The following is a 13225-nucleotide window of genomic DNA, read 5'->3' on the forward strand; positions in this document are numbered from 1 at the left end:
TTTCTGAGGTCTTGGCTGATTTCTTTTGATTTTCCCATGATGTCAAGCAAAGAGACACTGAGTTTGAAGGTAGGCCTTGAAATACATCCACAGGTACACCTCAAATTGACTCAAATGATGTCAATTAGCCTATCATAAGCTTCTAAGGCCATGACATCATTTTCTGGAATTTTCCAAGCTGTTTAAAGTCACTGTCAATTTAGTTTATGTAAACTTCTGACTCACTGGAATTGTGATACTGTGAATTATAAGTGAAATAATCTGTCTGTAAACAATTGTTGGAAAAATTACTTGAGTCATGCACAAAGTAGATGTCCTAACTGACTTGCCAAAACTATAGTTTGTTAACAAGAAATTTGTGGAGTGGTTAAAAACGAATTTTGATGACTCCAACTTAAGTGTTTGTAAACTTCCCACTTCAACTGTAGATAAGAGTATATAGCATAAAGATGTTTATATCTGACCAAAATTACATTGGCTTCCATTGCCTGTAAACCTGATTCGGTGAGTTATTTCAGACAACGCTAATCCTTTTAGCCTTCCTAACAGTGGTGGATTCTGGCAGTCTTTCCAGGCTGGCCTCAAAACGTATGCCATCTCCTGAGCAAAATGTCACTCACAATGTGGCGTGTCAGAGGGCAAGCATAATTCAATTCAATTGTAAAGCCCTCTAAACGGACTACTGGATTATCCTCTATGGTTTCCTCAAGTGTAATGATGTAACTCTCTGTTTTTAGATTAGGCCCTAGCCCTCTCTAGCATAAGGGGAGTCTAAAAGAGGAAGAATTGGTCTCTCAATTTAATGCACATTGGCGTAATAAGCGTTAGGACTCATTATTGGATGGAGAAGAGCCTCTAATTTAGTCCCTCAAACACAAGTAATGAGGCATTTGAAATATTCTGGCGACATTAGGAGAATAGAAATTGGAGAGTCAGCTCCTAAGCTTTTTTCTTTGTAACACATTAAGTGCTCTCTTCATTTTTTTTCCTACCACAGGGAGTGGAGAGTCAATTTCTCACCTATTGAGTTCTACGGCTATTTGGCCTGCTTTACGCAGCCTTTCCATACTCATTTACATAATGATTTTAGAGCGGGTGTGAACCAGAAGCACATTCAAGGCTATTTTGCCAAGCTTTATTTTGGGCTTTTATCCAAAGGCAGAGATGCAAATTATGCATGTACATAATATCTGATGCTTAATAAATATCAGCTGCTCTGAGATTTTTCCTTAACATGTTACAGTAGTGATTGGGACTTTACTAATCCAACCATGGCCGGCTTTAGCTTTTTGGGGGCCCTAAGCCAAACATTTTAGTGGCCCCTTTATGATGGCAGAGTGAAAAAGTTTTCGAGTTAATTTCCTGCAATTCCACACCTTTTGCCATGGGGCTGAGAGAAACTTTGCCGTTTTGAAACGTATTAACTGCAATTCTACACATTTTGCCATGATTTATGCTATTTTAATATGGCATTTGAGTGAGAGTGACTAACAAAATCAAGTGGAGCCCGTGAGGATCAGGGACACTGGGCACATGTCCTGCGTCAGTAATTCGACCATGATAACTAAGTTTAGACAGCTGGCAAAAAAATGTTTTGCTGACATTGGCTAGTGCTGCAGAACATTTTTGGTAGAGTATATATACAGTGCATTCAGAAAGTATTCAGACCGCTTGACTTTTTCCTTATTTTTTTACCTTACAGCCTTATTCTAAAATGAATTAAGTTAAACATTTTCCTCATCAATCTACACACAACACCCCATAATGACAAAACAAAAACATATATATATATATATATATATATTAATATATATTATGTATTAAAAATAAAAAAGTGAAATACCTTATTTACGTACAGTAAGTATTCAGACCCTGTGCTATGAGACTTGAAATTGAGCTGAGGTGCATCCTGTTTCAATTGATCATCCTTAAAATGTTTCTACAACTTGATTGGAGTCTACCTGTGGTAAATTAAATTGATTGGACATGATTTGGAAAGGCACACACCTGTCTACATAAGGTCCCGCAGTTGACAGTGCATGTTAGAGCAAATACCAAGCCATGAGGTCGAAGGAATTGTCCGTAGAGCTCCGAGACAGGATTATGTTGAGGCACAGACCTGGGAAGGGTACCAAAACATTTCTGCTGCATTGAATGTCCCTAAGAACACAGTGGCTTCCATCATTCTTAAATGGAAGGAGTTTGGAACTACCAAGACTCTTCCTAGAGCTGGCCGCCTGACCAAACTGAGCAATCGGGGGAGAAGGGCCTTGGTCAGGGAGGTGGTCACTCCGATGGTCACTCTGACAGAGCTCTAGAGTTCCTCTGTGAAGATGGGAGAACCTTCCAGAAGGACAACCATCTCTGCAGCACTCCACCAATCAGGCCTTTATGGTAGAGTGGCCAGACGGAAGCCACTCCTCAGTAAAGGGTGCATGACAGCCTGCTTGGAGTTTGCCAAAAGGCCCCTAACGGTCTCTCAGACCATGAGAAACAAGATTCTCTGGTCTGATGAAACCAAGATTGAACTTTTTAGCCTGAATGTCAAGCGTCACGTCTGGAGGAAACCTGGGACCATTCCTACGGTGAAGCATGGTGGTGGCAGCAACATGCTGTGAGGATTTTTCAGCAGCAGAGACTGGGAGACTAGTCCAGTTAGAGGGACAGATGAATGGAGCAAAGTACAGAGAGATCCTTCATAAAAACCTGCTCCAGAGCGCTCATGACTCCAGGCTGGGGCAAAGATTCACCTTCCAACAGGATAACGACCCTAAGCACACAGCTAAGTCAACGCAGGAGTTGCTTCGGGACATGTCTCTGAATGTCCTTGAGTGGCCCATCCAGAGCCTGGACTTGAACCCGATCGAACATCTCTGGAGAGACCTGAAAATAGCTGTGCAGTGACATTCCCCATCCGACCTGACAGAGCTTAAGAGGATCTGCAGAGGAGAATGGGAGAAACTCCAAAATACACAATACAGGTGTGCCAAGCTTGTGCGTCATACCCAAGAAGACTCAAGGCTGTAATCGCTGCCAAAGGTGCTTCAACAAAGTACTGAGTAAAGGGTCTGAATACTTATGTAAATGTGATCTTTATACATTTGCCAAAATGTCTGAAAAGCTGTTTTTGCTTTGTTATTATGGGTTATTGTGTGTAGATTCATGAAAAAAAATATTTAATCAATTTTAGAATAAGGCTGTAACGTAACAAAATGTGGAAAAAGTCAAAGGGTTTGAATACTTTCCGAATGCACTATATATAGTTTTATATATATATACTTATTTATTTTCTGGGGGAGGGGGCTTTGCGTCTGCAGGAGCCTAAGTGGTCTCTTATGTCGCTTATGCCTGGAACCGGCCATGAAACCAACTATATTTACATATTTTCCAACCATATCCATGTCACAATGCCAAATATTTCCCCCGAACAAAGTTAACTCAAAGAAGTCTATTGCAGTTTAAAATATGTTTTTGTGTGTTTGAGCTTGGGACTATGATGTTCTATCTGCAAAAAGATAATTCTGAGATAATTGGCTGCAAAGTTTTGAACTGGTTTCGAATTGGTTTGAATGGTGTCAGCAATTTCTATCTTGTAATCTATTGAACTTAACATGAATTGGGGTATTTAGAGTACTATATACAGTATGTAGAGAACATTGAACAGAGCAAGGCTAAGTCAACAACTCAGTAGGTGACAAAAATGCAGATAGAACCTTGTAGTACTAAGCTCTCGATATCATAAACCACAACATTTATGTAAACAAATGTCAGCTTTTTTCTCATAGACAAATACCTGCACATCTACAACAGACTGCTGTTTTTGACAGCAAAGACAGCAATGGTAATTAATTACCTAGTGCATTTTTCCTAACCTTTAATAACATGAGAGCAATCCAAAAGATCCACTTTAACAGGGGTGATGAAGCAGTGGCCCATTCCACTGCCATAAACACAGCCCCATTAATAACATTATTAGAGTGGAAGAGATGTGGCAATTGCTACACAAACCCACTGTTACGTTCACTCAGCATGTTCTGCACAAACAGCTTAGCTTCCATGATCCCCCAGAGGTAGTAACAGGCAAGCAATTATAATAAAGGCCAGAAATAAATCTATCGCCCATGTAAGGATTTAATATCGCATAAATGTTGAGGGTACTAGTTAGTTTTCACCCTTGGGGTTTCTGGTGGCATCTCTAAGGGGCAAACAGGGATTGGAGTGACATTCACAAGCTTGCGTCTCTGAGAAATGTTTGCCTTTCAAGGTGATGCTGTCGATCACTACTTCACCGGTTCCCTGATTTTTCATGTTTCCATAGCAATTTGATATATCAAAATATAATCCCAATTAAATGATTTTACCCATTAAAAAAAAATCTTTATGTAAATGTATAACTCAGTTAGCGATGTGTGTTATGAGAATGAAAGGTTATAGAGTATTTTTTTGTTTACAAGCAAATGTGACGTTTGAGTGAGGCGCTTGCATTTTCACGTTGAAAAAAAATATGTAGCAGAGTAGCTATGCGCTGATGTAGGGACTTTGACAGTGAGTGAGTGATGAACATGAAAACACACAAGACTGATGGCACGCCCCGTAGCACTCACTTCTGTCGTCATGAAGTGCTTTGAGAGGCTGGTTAAGGATCATATCACCTTTGCCTTACCTGACACCCTAGACCCACTTCCATTTGCTTAACGCCCCAATAGATTCACAGACGATGCCATCGCAGTGCACACTGCCCTATCCCATCTGGACAAGAGGAATACTTATGTAAGAATGCTGTTCATTGACTATAGCTCAGCATTCAACACCATAGTACCCTCCAAGCTCATCATCAAGCTCAAGGCCCTGGGTCTGAACCCCCGCCCTGTGCAACTGGGTCCTGGACTTCTTGACGGGATTCCCCTAGTTGGTGAAGGTAGGAAACAACACCTCCACTTCGCTGATCCTCAACACAGGGGCCCCACAATGGTGCATGCTCAACCCCCTCCTGTACTCCATGTTCACCCGTGACTGCGTGACTACTCACGCCTCCAACTCAATCATCAAGTTTGCAGATGACACAACAGTAGTAGGCCTGATTACCAACACTGGACACCACTGGACACTTCCTATTTCACACTGTGTATTTAAATTCTGTATTCTTGCCATAGTTGATTGTAATAATTCCACTACTGTACATTGCATTTTAGTTACATGTTTTATACACACCACATATTTATTTATATACTGGATTCTTGACATAGCTCACTCTAATATATCTACTACTGTACATAACATTCTTAGTATATATTGTGTTAATTCTTCTAGTGAACATACAATGCATTCGGAAAGTCCACATTTTGTTACGTTACAGACTTATTCTAAAATGGATTACATTGTTTTTTCCCCCTCATCAATCTACACACAATACCACATACTGACAAAGCAAAAAAAAGATGATGCTCGATCGGGTTCAAGTCCGGACACTGGCTGGGCCACTCAAGGACATTCAGAGACGTGTCCCGAAGCCACTCCTGTGTTGTCTTGGCTGTGCTTAGGGTCGTTGTCCTTTTGGAAAGTGAACCTTTGCCCCAGTCTGAGGTCCTGAGCGCTCTGGAGCAGGTTCTCATCAAGGATCTCTTTGTACTTTGCTCATCTTTCCCTTGATCCTGACTACTCTCCCAGTCCCTGCCGCTGAAAAACATCCCCACAGCATGATGCTTCCACCACCATGCTTCAACATACGGATGGTGCCAGGTTTCCTCCAGACATGACAGTTGGCATTCAGGCCAAAGAGTTCAATCTTGGTTTCAGAATGCATAGATTGCATTTGAATTATTGTTACAGTGCTATTTGGGTTGTTAATTTTATTCATTCTGAAATGTCTTGATTTATTTATGTTTTTTTAAGAATTATTATTATTTGTGTACTTGATTGACATTTTACTGCATCGTTAGGAGCTAGTAACATAAGCATTTCGTGGCACCCACTATAGCATCTGCCAAACGATGTATGTGACCAATAAACTGTTCAAACTTCAACCCAAAAGAATTTTCAGCATTTTCAATTTCTGCATTTCATTCACAAATTTTATATCATTTCCACACTGTACCACATTTGTTGTCTTTGTGTCCCTCTATTTTGTGAAAAAGTCACTTTTTTTATGACCATGTATTTTAAATGGATTCAATGACAGTTCTTATTGTGCCCATTTCTAGGGTGCTTTTGGCATCAGTAATGCCTCGCAGGCAAGGTTCACCCAAAGCTCTTGCTAGCAAATTAGCATTTGAACTGTTCGCAGACTATTGCTGGTGGTAAGAATGAACGATTAACATAATTTTTATATTACATTTACCCCTATGATGTGCATGAGCAAAAGGGCGTGATCAATTTTTAGTGGTCCCTGCAGCGTACACTCAAACCGGTGTGATTAGAACACTTCATAGAACAACTAGTTAGGATTGATGCAACAGTTAGGGTTTGAGATGGCCACTCAGTTTTTTTAACAGAAACATTTTAGCAGAAACACAGTCTTTATGTCCTCAATGTGAGCAGTTTATTTTTGGATACAATGTTCAGACTTTGAAAGAAGTAGCAACAGTACAACAATTCTCACCCAAATCAGAAAATGCAGGCTACATTAGTCCTATCGCTGACTGAGAAACGGTGAGCGAACATAAGCAGACATATTTAGCTAACTCTTGGCTGACAGAAACCATAATATGAATTAGCTAATAGCAATTATTATTTACAATTCACATCACGGGCTCACCAGTGTTCTAAATAATTTAGTAAAACACCTACTAAAAGTTGAAAGTAATCGACGGTTGGTAGAGTGTGTCCACGGCGCAATGTTTGTTTTTCCACGTCAACCAAAGATAAAAAGAGGTGACAAGATGAGTTGGGTCTGTTTGCAATATGCATGTTGAAGGGGGTGTGTCATCTACCATAATTCACTTCCCATCATTCACTTCTGGAAGTTTACTCGAAAAACAAGTGAACCATCCCTTCACCTCATTTTGTTATAACATGTTTTGTCTGTCAGATGTTTACGTGACACCCAGAATGCTTTGTTTAATGTCAACAAAATGGCTCCACACACAGCTGGCAATTAGCTTAGCATTAGCTCATCATACAGTACAACCTTCACAAAATGATTTTACACACATATGTGTCCATTACAATCTATGCAAGCATTGGAATCCATGATTTGTCACCAGCACTTGAAAATGTGAATAAAACCGTAAATAGATAAATTATTACTGCACAAACGATTTTCTGATAATAATTTATTGATACAAATAGCGAGTGCTGGCAGTCACTCACTTAACCTCTGGAACTCACATTCAGTGTTGTTGTGTGTGTACTGTATGTAGCTAGTAGGCTAAGCTAGCAATGTCTTTCAAAAGGAGACAACTCACAAATGTGAACATTTTGGGAGTAATTCTGAGTATGAAAGTGAGGAATCAGATTCTGACAGTGACAGTTAGGTGCTGCCCCCCCCCACCCCCCCATCCTTTTGGCCAAGAATCTGAGGACCCCTTGCCCGCCAACAAAGTCCCAGGGCTCTCTGAAGATGCTGGTGTTGATGAAGGCCGACCAACACTGGGTGAAGTACAGGTCTGCGGTTGCTGGAAGTCCGTCAGCCATTTCACCCCTCCTGGTCCTGCTGTTGGCTTTGAGTCCCAGTCTGGAGGGCAAAGCCCCATGCAATCTCCCTCTGAGGCAGAGTGCTTCAAGTTTGTTCTGATAGAAGAGCTGGTGGGAGACAGTGGAGGAGACCGCTATGCCTTGGAGCTACAGGAGAAGAGAGAGCCAGCAGTGAGGGGGAAGCTCACTAAATGGATGACAACCACAATTAGTGAAATGTTAACCTTCCTGGTGACAGTCCTTCTCATGGGAATAGTGAAGATGAACTGCCTGAAGGAAATAATGGAGCACGGATCCTATGTTTGCAACTCTCTTTTTTGGTGCTCTCTTTTCCCAAGACTGCTTCCTAGTTCTGTTGCGATGCCTACATTTCATCAACAATGCTACTGCCAACCGAAATGACCCGTTACACAAAAGGAAAATGTTCTTACCAGCCTGACATCGCCATTTGGTTGGACATTTTTGCCATACAAGGACCTATGCTTTGATGAGTCCCTGATTTTATGGAAGTTGTAGGCTGGTGTTCTGTCAATATATTCCCTCCAAAAAACACAGGTTTGGGGTCAAGTTCTTTGTTATGTGAGACATGAAGTCAGGATTTTTCCAGGACATTATAGTCTAAGGCCAGGGCAGCTTCAAAGAACACAACACAAGCTAATACTTCTCTGACGCCATTAGCATTGTTTTACAGAATTAATAGACAAATGTAGTTAGCTACATAAGCCCAATTGAGTATAACACCATGAAGGTAATGAAATTCGTACCTTGCGTGTCTGCGGCTATAAAGGGATACAAACAGAATACATTGTGCTCCATACATACAGTGCATTTGAAAAGTATTCAGACCCCTTCCCCTTTCTATTGTGTTACGTTACAACCTTATTTTAATATTGATTAAATATTTATTTTTCTTTTATCTACACACAATACCCCATAATGACAAAGTGATATCCGATTTTTAGAAATGTTTGCACATTTTTTTTTTTTTAAACAACAGAAATACCATATTTGTATAAGTATTCAGACCCTTTGCTATGAGACTCGAAATTGAGCTCAGATGCATGCTGTTTGCATTGATCATCCTTGAGATGTTTCTACAACTTGATTGGAGTCCACCTGTGGTAAATTCAATTGATTGGACGTAATTTGGAAAGGCACACACCAGTCTATATAAGGTCCCACAGTTGACAGTCCATGTCAGAGCAAAGACCAAGCCATGAGGTCGAAGGAATTCCCCGTAAAGCTCCAAGACAGGATTTTGTTGAGGCACAGATCTGGGGAAAGGTACCAAAAGATGTATGCAGCATTGAAAGGCCCCAAGAACACAGTGGCCTCCATCATTCTTAAATGGAAGGAGTTTGGAACTACCAAGACTTTTCCTAGAGCTGTCCGCCCAGCCAAACTGAGCAATCGGTGGTTGCTTGGTCAGGGAGGTGACCAAGAACGTGATGGTCACTGACAGAGCTCCAGAGTACCTCTGTGGAGATGAGAGAAACTCCCAGAAGCACAACATTCTCTGCAGCCCTCCACCAAAAACATGTTTTTGCTTTGTCATTACGGGGTATTGTGTGTAGATTGATAAGGAATAAAAAAAAAATCTATATTAGAATACATATGTACCATAAGAACATTTTGAAAATGTCCAGGTGTCTGAGTATTTTCCGAATGCACTGTACATACTGTGTACTACAGTAGAAACGACATAACACAATATGGAGAAACTATTATGATAACGCAATAAGGCACTTAACTCTGGACATGTGTGCGTTCCTATCAAAGTATCATTAGTAAGGAAAACAACAATGAAGGCAATGCAGGCACCAGACAGAAAATGTGACGGGGAAAAGTTTGTGCTGTTTTCTGTTCTGACTGGAGATATGCCATACAAGTGTGTGAACAGGTGATTAGAATTCAGGTGATTGAGATCTGGAGAGTGAGCTGCGTTCAGGGGATCTACGTGTTTGAGGGTGTGAGTTGGAAGCAGAAGTTAAACTAGGTACTTTAATGTCCAAACTGGTCTATTATTGGTTTAGATTTGGTCCGGTCCATACCAACTAAATTTGGTCTTGTTTGTGGCGGAGCTCATTAAAATAATGTAGTATAATTTGTAGAATAATACCCAAACATGCAAAGGAGGATATTACATGTTCCTACATTTGTGTACCTATTTATAATACATCACCATGAAAAGAATGACATTAATATCCATAATTATACATTTCTGTGTATTACATATCAGGGACCCATGATGAAATTCCTTTACCGCAATTAATGCCCTAATACATACCACCTCCCAGAAGGGCGCATTGGAGTGGGAGGGCACATGTAGACCCCTATCTGTGCACATGTCTGCATATACAGTGCCTTCAGAAAGTATTCACACCCCTTGACCTTTTCCACATTTTGTTGTGTTACAGCCTGAATTGAGATTTTGTGTCACTGATCTACACACAATCCCCCATAATTTCAGTGGAACTTTTGTAGATTTGTTTTTTAAATTAATAAAATATTTGATGCTGAAAGGTCTTGAATCAATAAGTATTCAACCTCTTTGTTATGGCAAGCCTAAATAAGTTCAGGAGTAAAAATGTGCTTAACAAATCTCATAATAAGTTGCATGGACTCATTCCGTGTTCAATTATGGTGGTTAAACATGATTTTTTAATGACTAGTCGAACTCTGTACCCCACACATACAATTGCCTGTAAGGTCCCTCAATCGAGAAGTAAATTTCAAGCACAGATTCAACCACAAAGACCAGGGAGGTTTTCGAATGCCTCGCAAAGAAGGGCACTGAATGCTGAATATCCCTTCGAGCATGGTGAAGTTATTAACTACTATTACTTTGGATTGTGTATAAATACACCCAGTCGCTAGAAAGATACAGGCACCCTTCCTAACTCAGTTGCTGGAGAGGAAGGAAACTGCTCAGGGATTTCAGCATGAGGCCAATGGTGATTTAAAAACAGTTACAGAGTATAATGGTTGTGATATTAGTTTTTTGGGGGGATAAAAATAAATGGAATACAGCTATAAGCGTAAGCAATACCTTTGTGATTCAATCAAATCAATCAATCAAATGTATTTATAAAGCCCTTCTTACATCAGCCGATGTCACTAAGTGCTATACAGAAACCCAGCCTAAAACCCCAAACAGCAAGCAATGCAGATGTGGAAGCACGGTGGCTAGGAAAATCTCCCTAAAAAGGCAGGAATCTAGGAAGAAACCTAGAGAGGGACCAGGCTCTGAGTGGTGGCCAGTCCTCTTTTGGTTGTGCAGGGTGAAGATTACAACAGTACATGGCCACGATGTTCAAAAGTTCATGGATGACCAGCAGGGTCAAATAATAATTCCATTTGACTTTCATGCAACATCATTATTTGGACTGGAGCCTAGAACACAGGCATGCTACTGTATGAGTTCCAGTCCCTGGAGCAGAGCTGCCTTTGAATTGAAGAGCTTAGAAGTTTAAAGCCAGGTGTCACCCTTTTCCCTCCCACCAACCAGCATGATATCGGCCTAGTTTTCCCTCCCGTCAATGCTCAAGCAGCCCCAAGCCCCAGTGTTTTATGATGCTTCCCAGACTCAAATATTTGGAGATGTTACTGCTCTATGACTCTGGGTGCTTCCCTGATTTGACAATGAGTACATACTTAGTTTAGGAGTACATATGAGTACATACTTATATACTGTATGTTGGTGAGACACTAGAAGTTGGCTCTGATGTTTTTGGGGACTAGGTGTACAGGTAGTAAGGTTGGAAAATCTTTAGTAATTCGTTTGACATTTTTAACCATTTTGGATTGGTTATAAATGAACATCAACTATAGATTTGGAGAACATAGCTGTAACAATGCCTTTGATGTGTGGGCAGATGTCAATGGATGAGATTTGCCAAAAGTACATTGTCATGATTCCTAAGATAAAAGATTCCATTGATGTCGGATGCAAATTATATAGTAATTAAATCGAATATGTGGATTTTGAGTCTATTATAGGTTGCACATCCGCTGTAAAAAGTAGTCCAAGGTTGCACAGACATACAAACACACGCATGTGTCTATGTGTAAGTGTGTGTGTGGAAGTGCACCAGTCCCTCCTGCAGCAAAGCACCCCCACAACATGATGCTGCCACCCTCGTGCTTCACGTTTGGGATGGTGTTCTTCGGCTTGCAAGCCTCCCCCTTTTTCCTCCAAACATAACTATGGTTATTATGGCTAAACAGTTCTATTTTTGTTTCATCAGACCAGAGGACATTTCTCCAAATAGTATGATCTTTGCCCCCATGCGCAGTTGCAAACCGTAGTCTTCCTTTTTTATGCCAGTTTTGGAGCAGTGGCTTCTTCCTTGCTGAGGGGCCTTTCAGGTTATGTCGACATAGGACTCGTTTTACTGTGGATATAGATACTTTTGTACCTATTTCCTCCAGCATCTTCACAAGGTCCTTTGCCATTGTTCTGGGATTGATTTGCACTTAACGCACCACAATATGCTAGAAGACAGGTTGCGTGGTCCCATGGTGTTTATACTTGTGTACTATTGTTTGTACAGATGAACGTGGTACCTTCAGGCGTTTGGAAATTGCTCCCAAGGATGAACCAGACTTGTGGAGGTCTACTTTTTTATTCTGAGATCTTGGCTGATTTCTTTTGATTTTCCCACGATGTCAAGCAAAGAGGCACTGAGTTTGAAGGTAGCCCTTGAAATACATCCACAGGTACGCCTCCAATTGACTCAAATATGTCAAGTAGCCTAACAGAAGCTTCTAAAGCCATGACATAATTTTCTGGAATTTTCCAAGCTGTTTCTAAGGCACAGTCAACTTAGTGTATATGAACTTCTGACCCACTGTAATTATGATACAGTGAATTATACGTGAAATAATCTGCCTGTAAACAATTGTTGGAAAAATTACTTGAGTCATGCACAAAGTAGATGTCCTAACCGACTTTCCAAAACTATAGTTTGTTTAACAAGAAATTTGTGGAGTGGTTAAAAAACGAGTTTTAATGACTCCAACCTAAAGTCATGTAACGTTTTCCATTTGGAGCCATTCATATAAGAACAGAAAATTGAAAAGCTCCATCGTCAAATAAACACCCTAAAGAAATCTTCCAACATCCACAGACCTTGATTATCAGCTCCCTCCCTCGCTGTGCTGACATGAACAGAGTGACGCATTTCCTGGGGTCTTGATTTCTGACTACCATTAGGGCACTGCAACTGAGCATGTTTTAATCTCTGGCAACCGCCATTATCTGTCACGTTTCTTCAAAATCGAACCCAGAAGCAGACCAGGACAAGGAGAGTAGGAAGAAGGTGAGTATTTATTTACAAGTGAATGTGATTGGGTAGATACATCCAGGTGGCGTAGCGGGCAGTGGTGGTGAGTTGATGGGAGTAAATAGGTGGATCCAATGGGGAAGCGGGAATGCGATGACCAGGCGGGAATGGGGTAAATGATCCGGGTGAGTAACTGAAGACAGAACAAACGGAGGTAAGTTGAAGGCAAGCAAGACGTACAAAACAACAAAACAAATTCTATCCAACTTGAGGCTGATACTATGGCACAACATACTGTTCATGGCTAA

General features: G+C 40.7%; 1 protein-coding gene across 2 annotated transcripts in view; it reads left to right on the forward strand.

Annotated features, from left to right (window-relative positions):
- Positions 1-13225, forward strand: part of opcml (opioid binding protein/cell adhesion molecule-like) — a 424175-nt gene that overhangs the window by 321295 nt on the left and 89655 nt on the right. The gene's annotated exons all lie outside the window — the stretch shown is intronic.

This window comes from Oncorhynchus kisutch, linkage group LG6 (genome assembly GCF_002021735.2).
Source record: "Oncorhynchus kisutch isolate 150728-3 linkage group LG6, Okis_V2, whole genome shotgun sequence".
NCBI classification, from domain to species: Eukaryota; Metazoa; Chordata; class Actinopteri; order Salmoniformes; family Salmonidae; genus Oncorhynchus; species Oncorhynchus kisutch.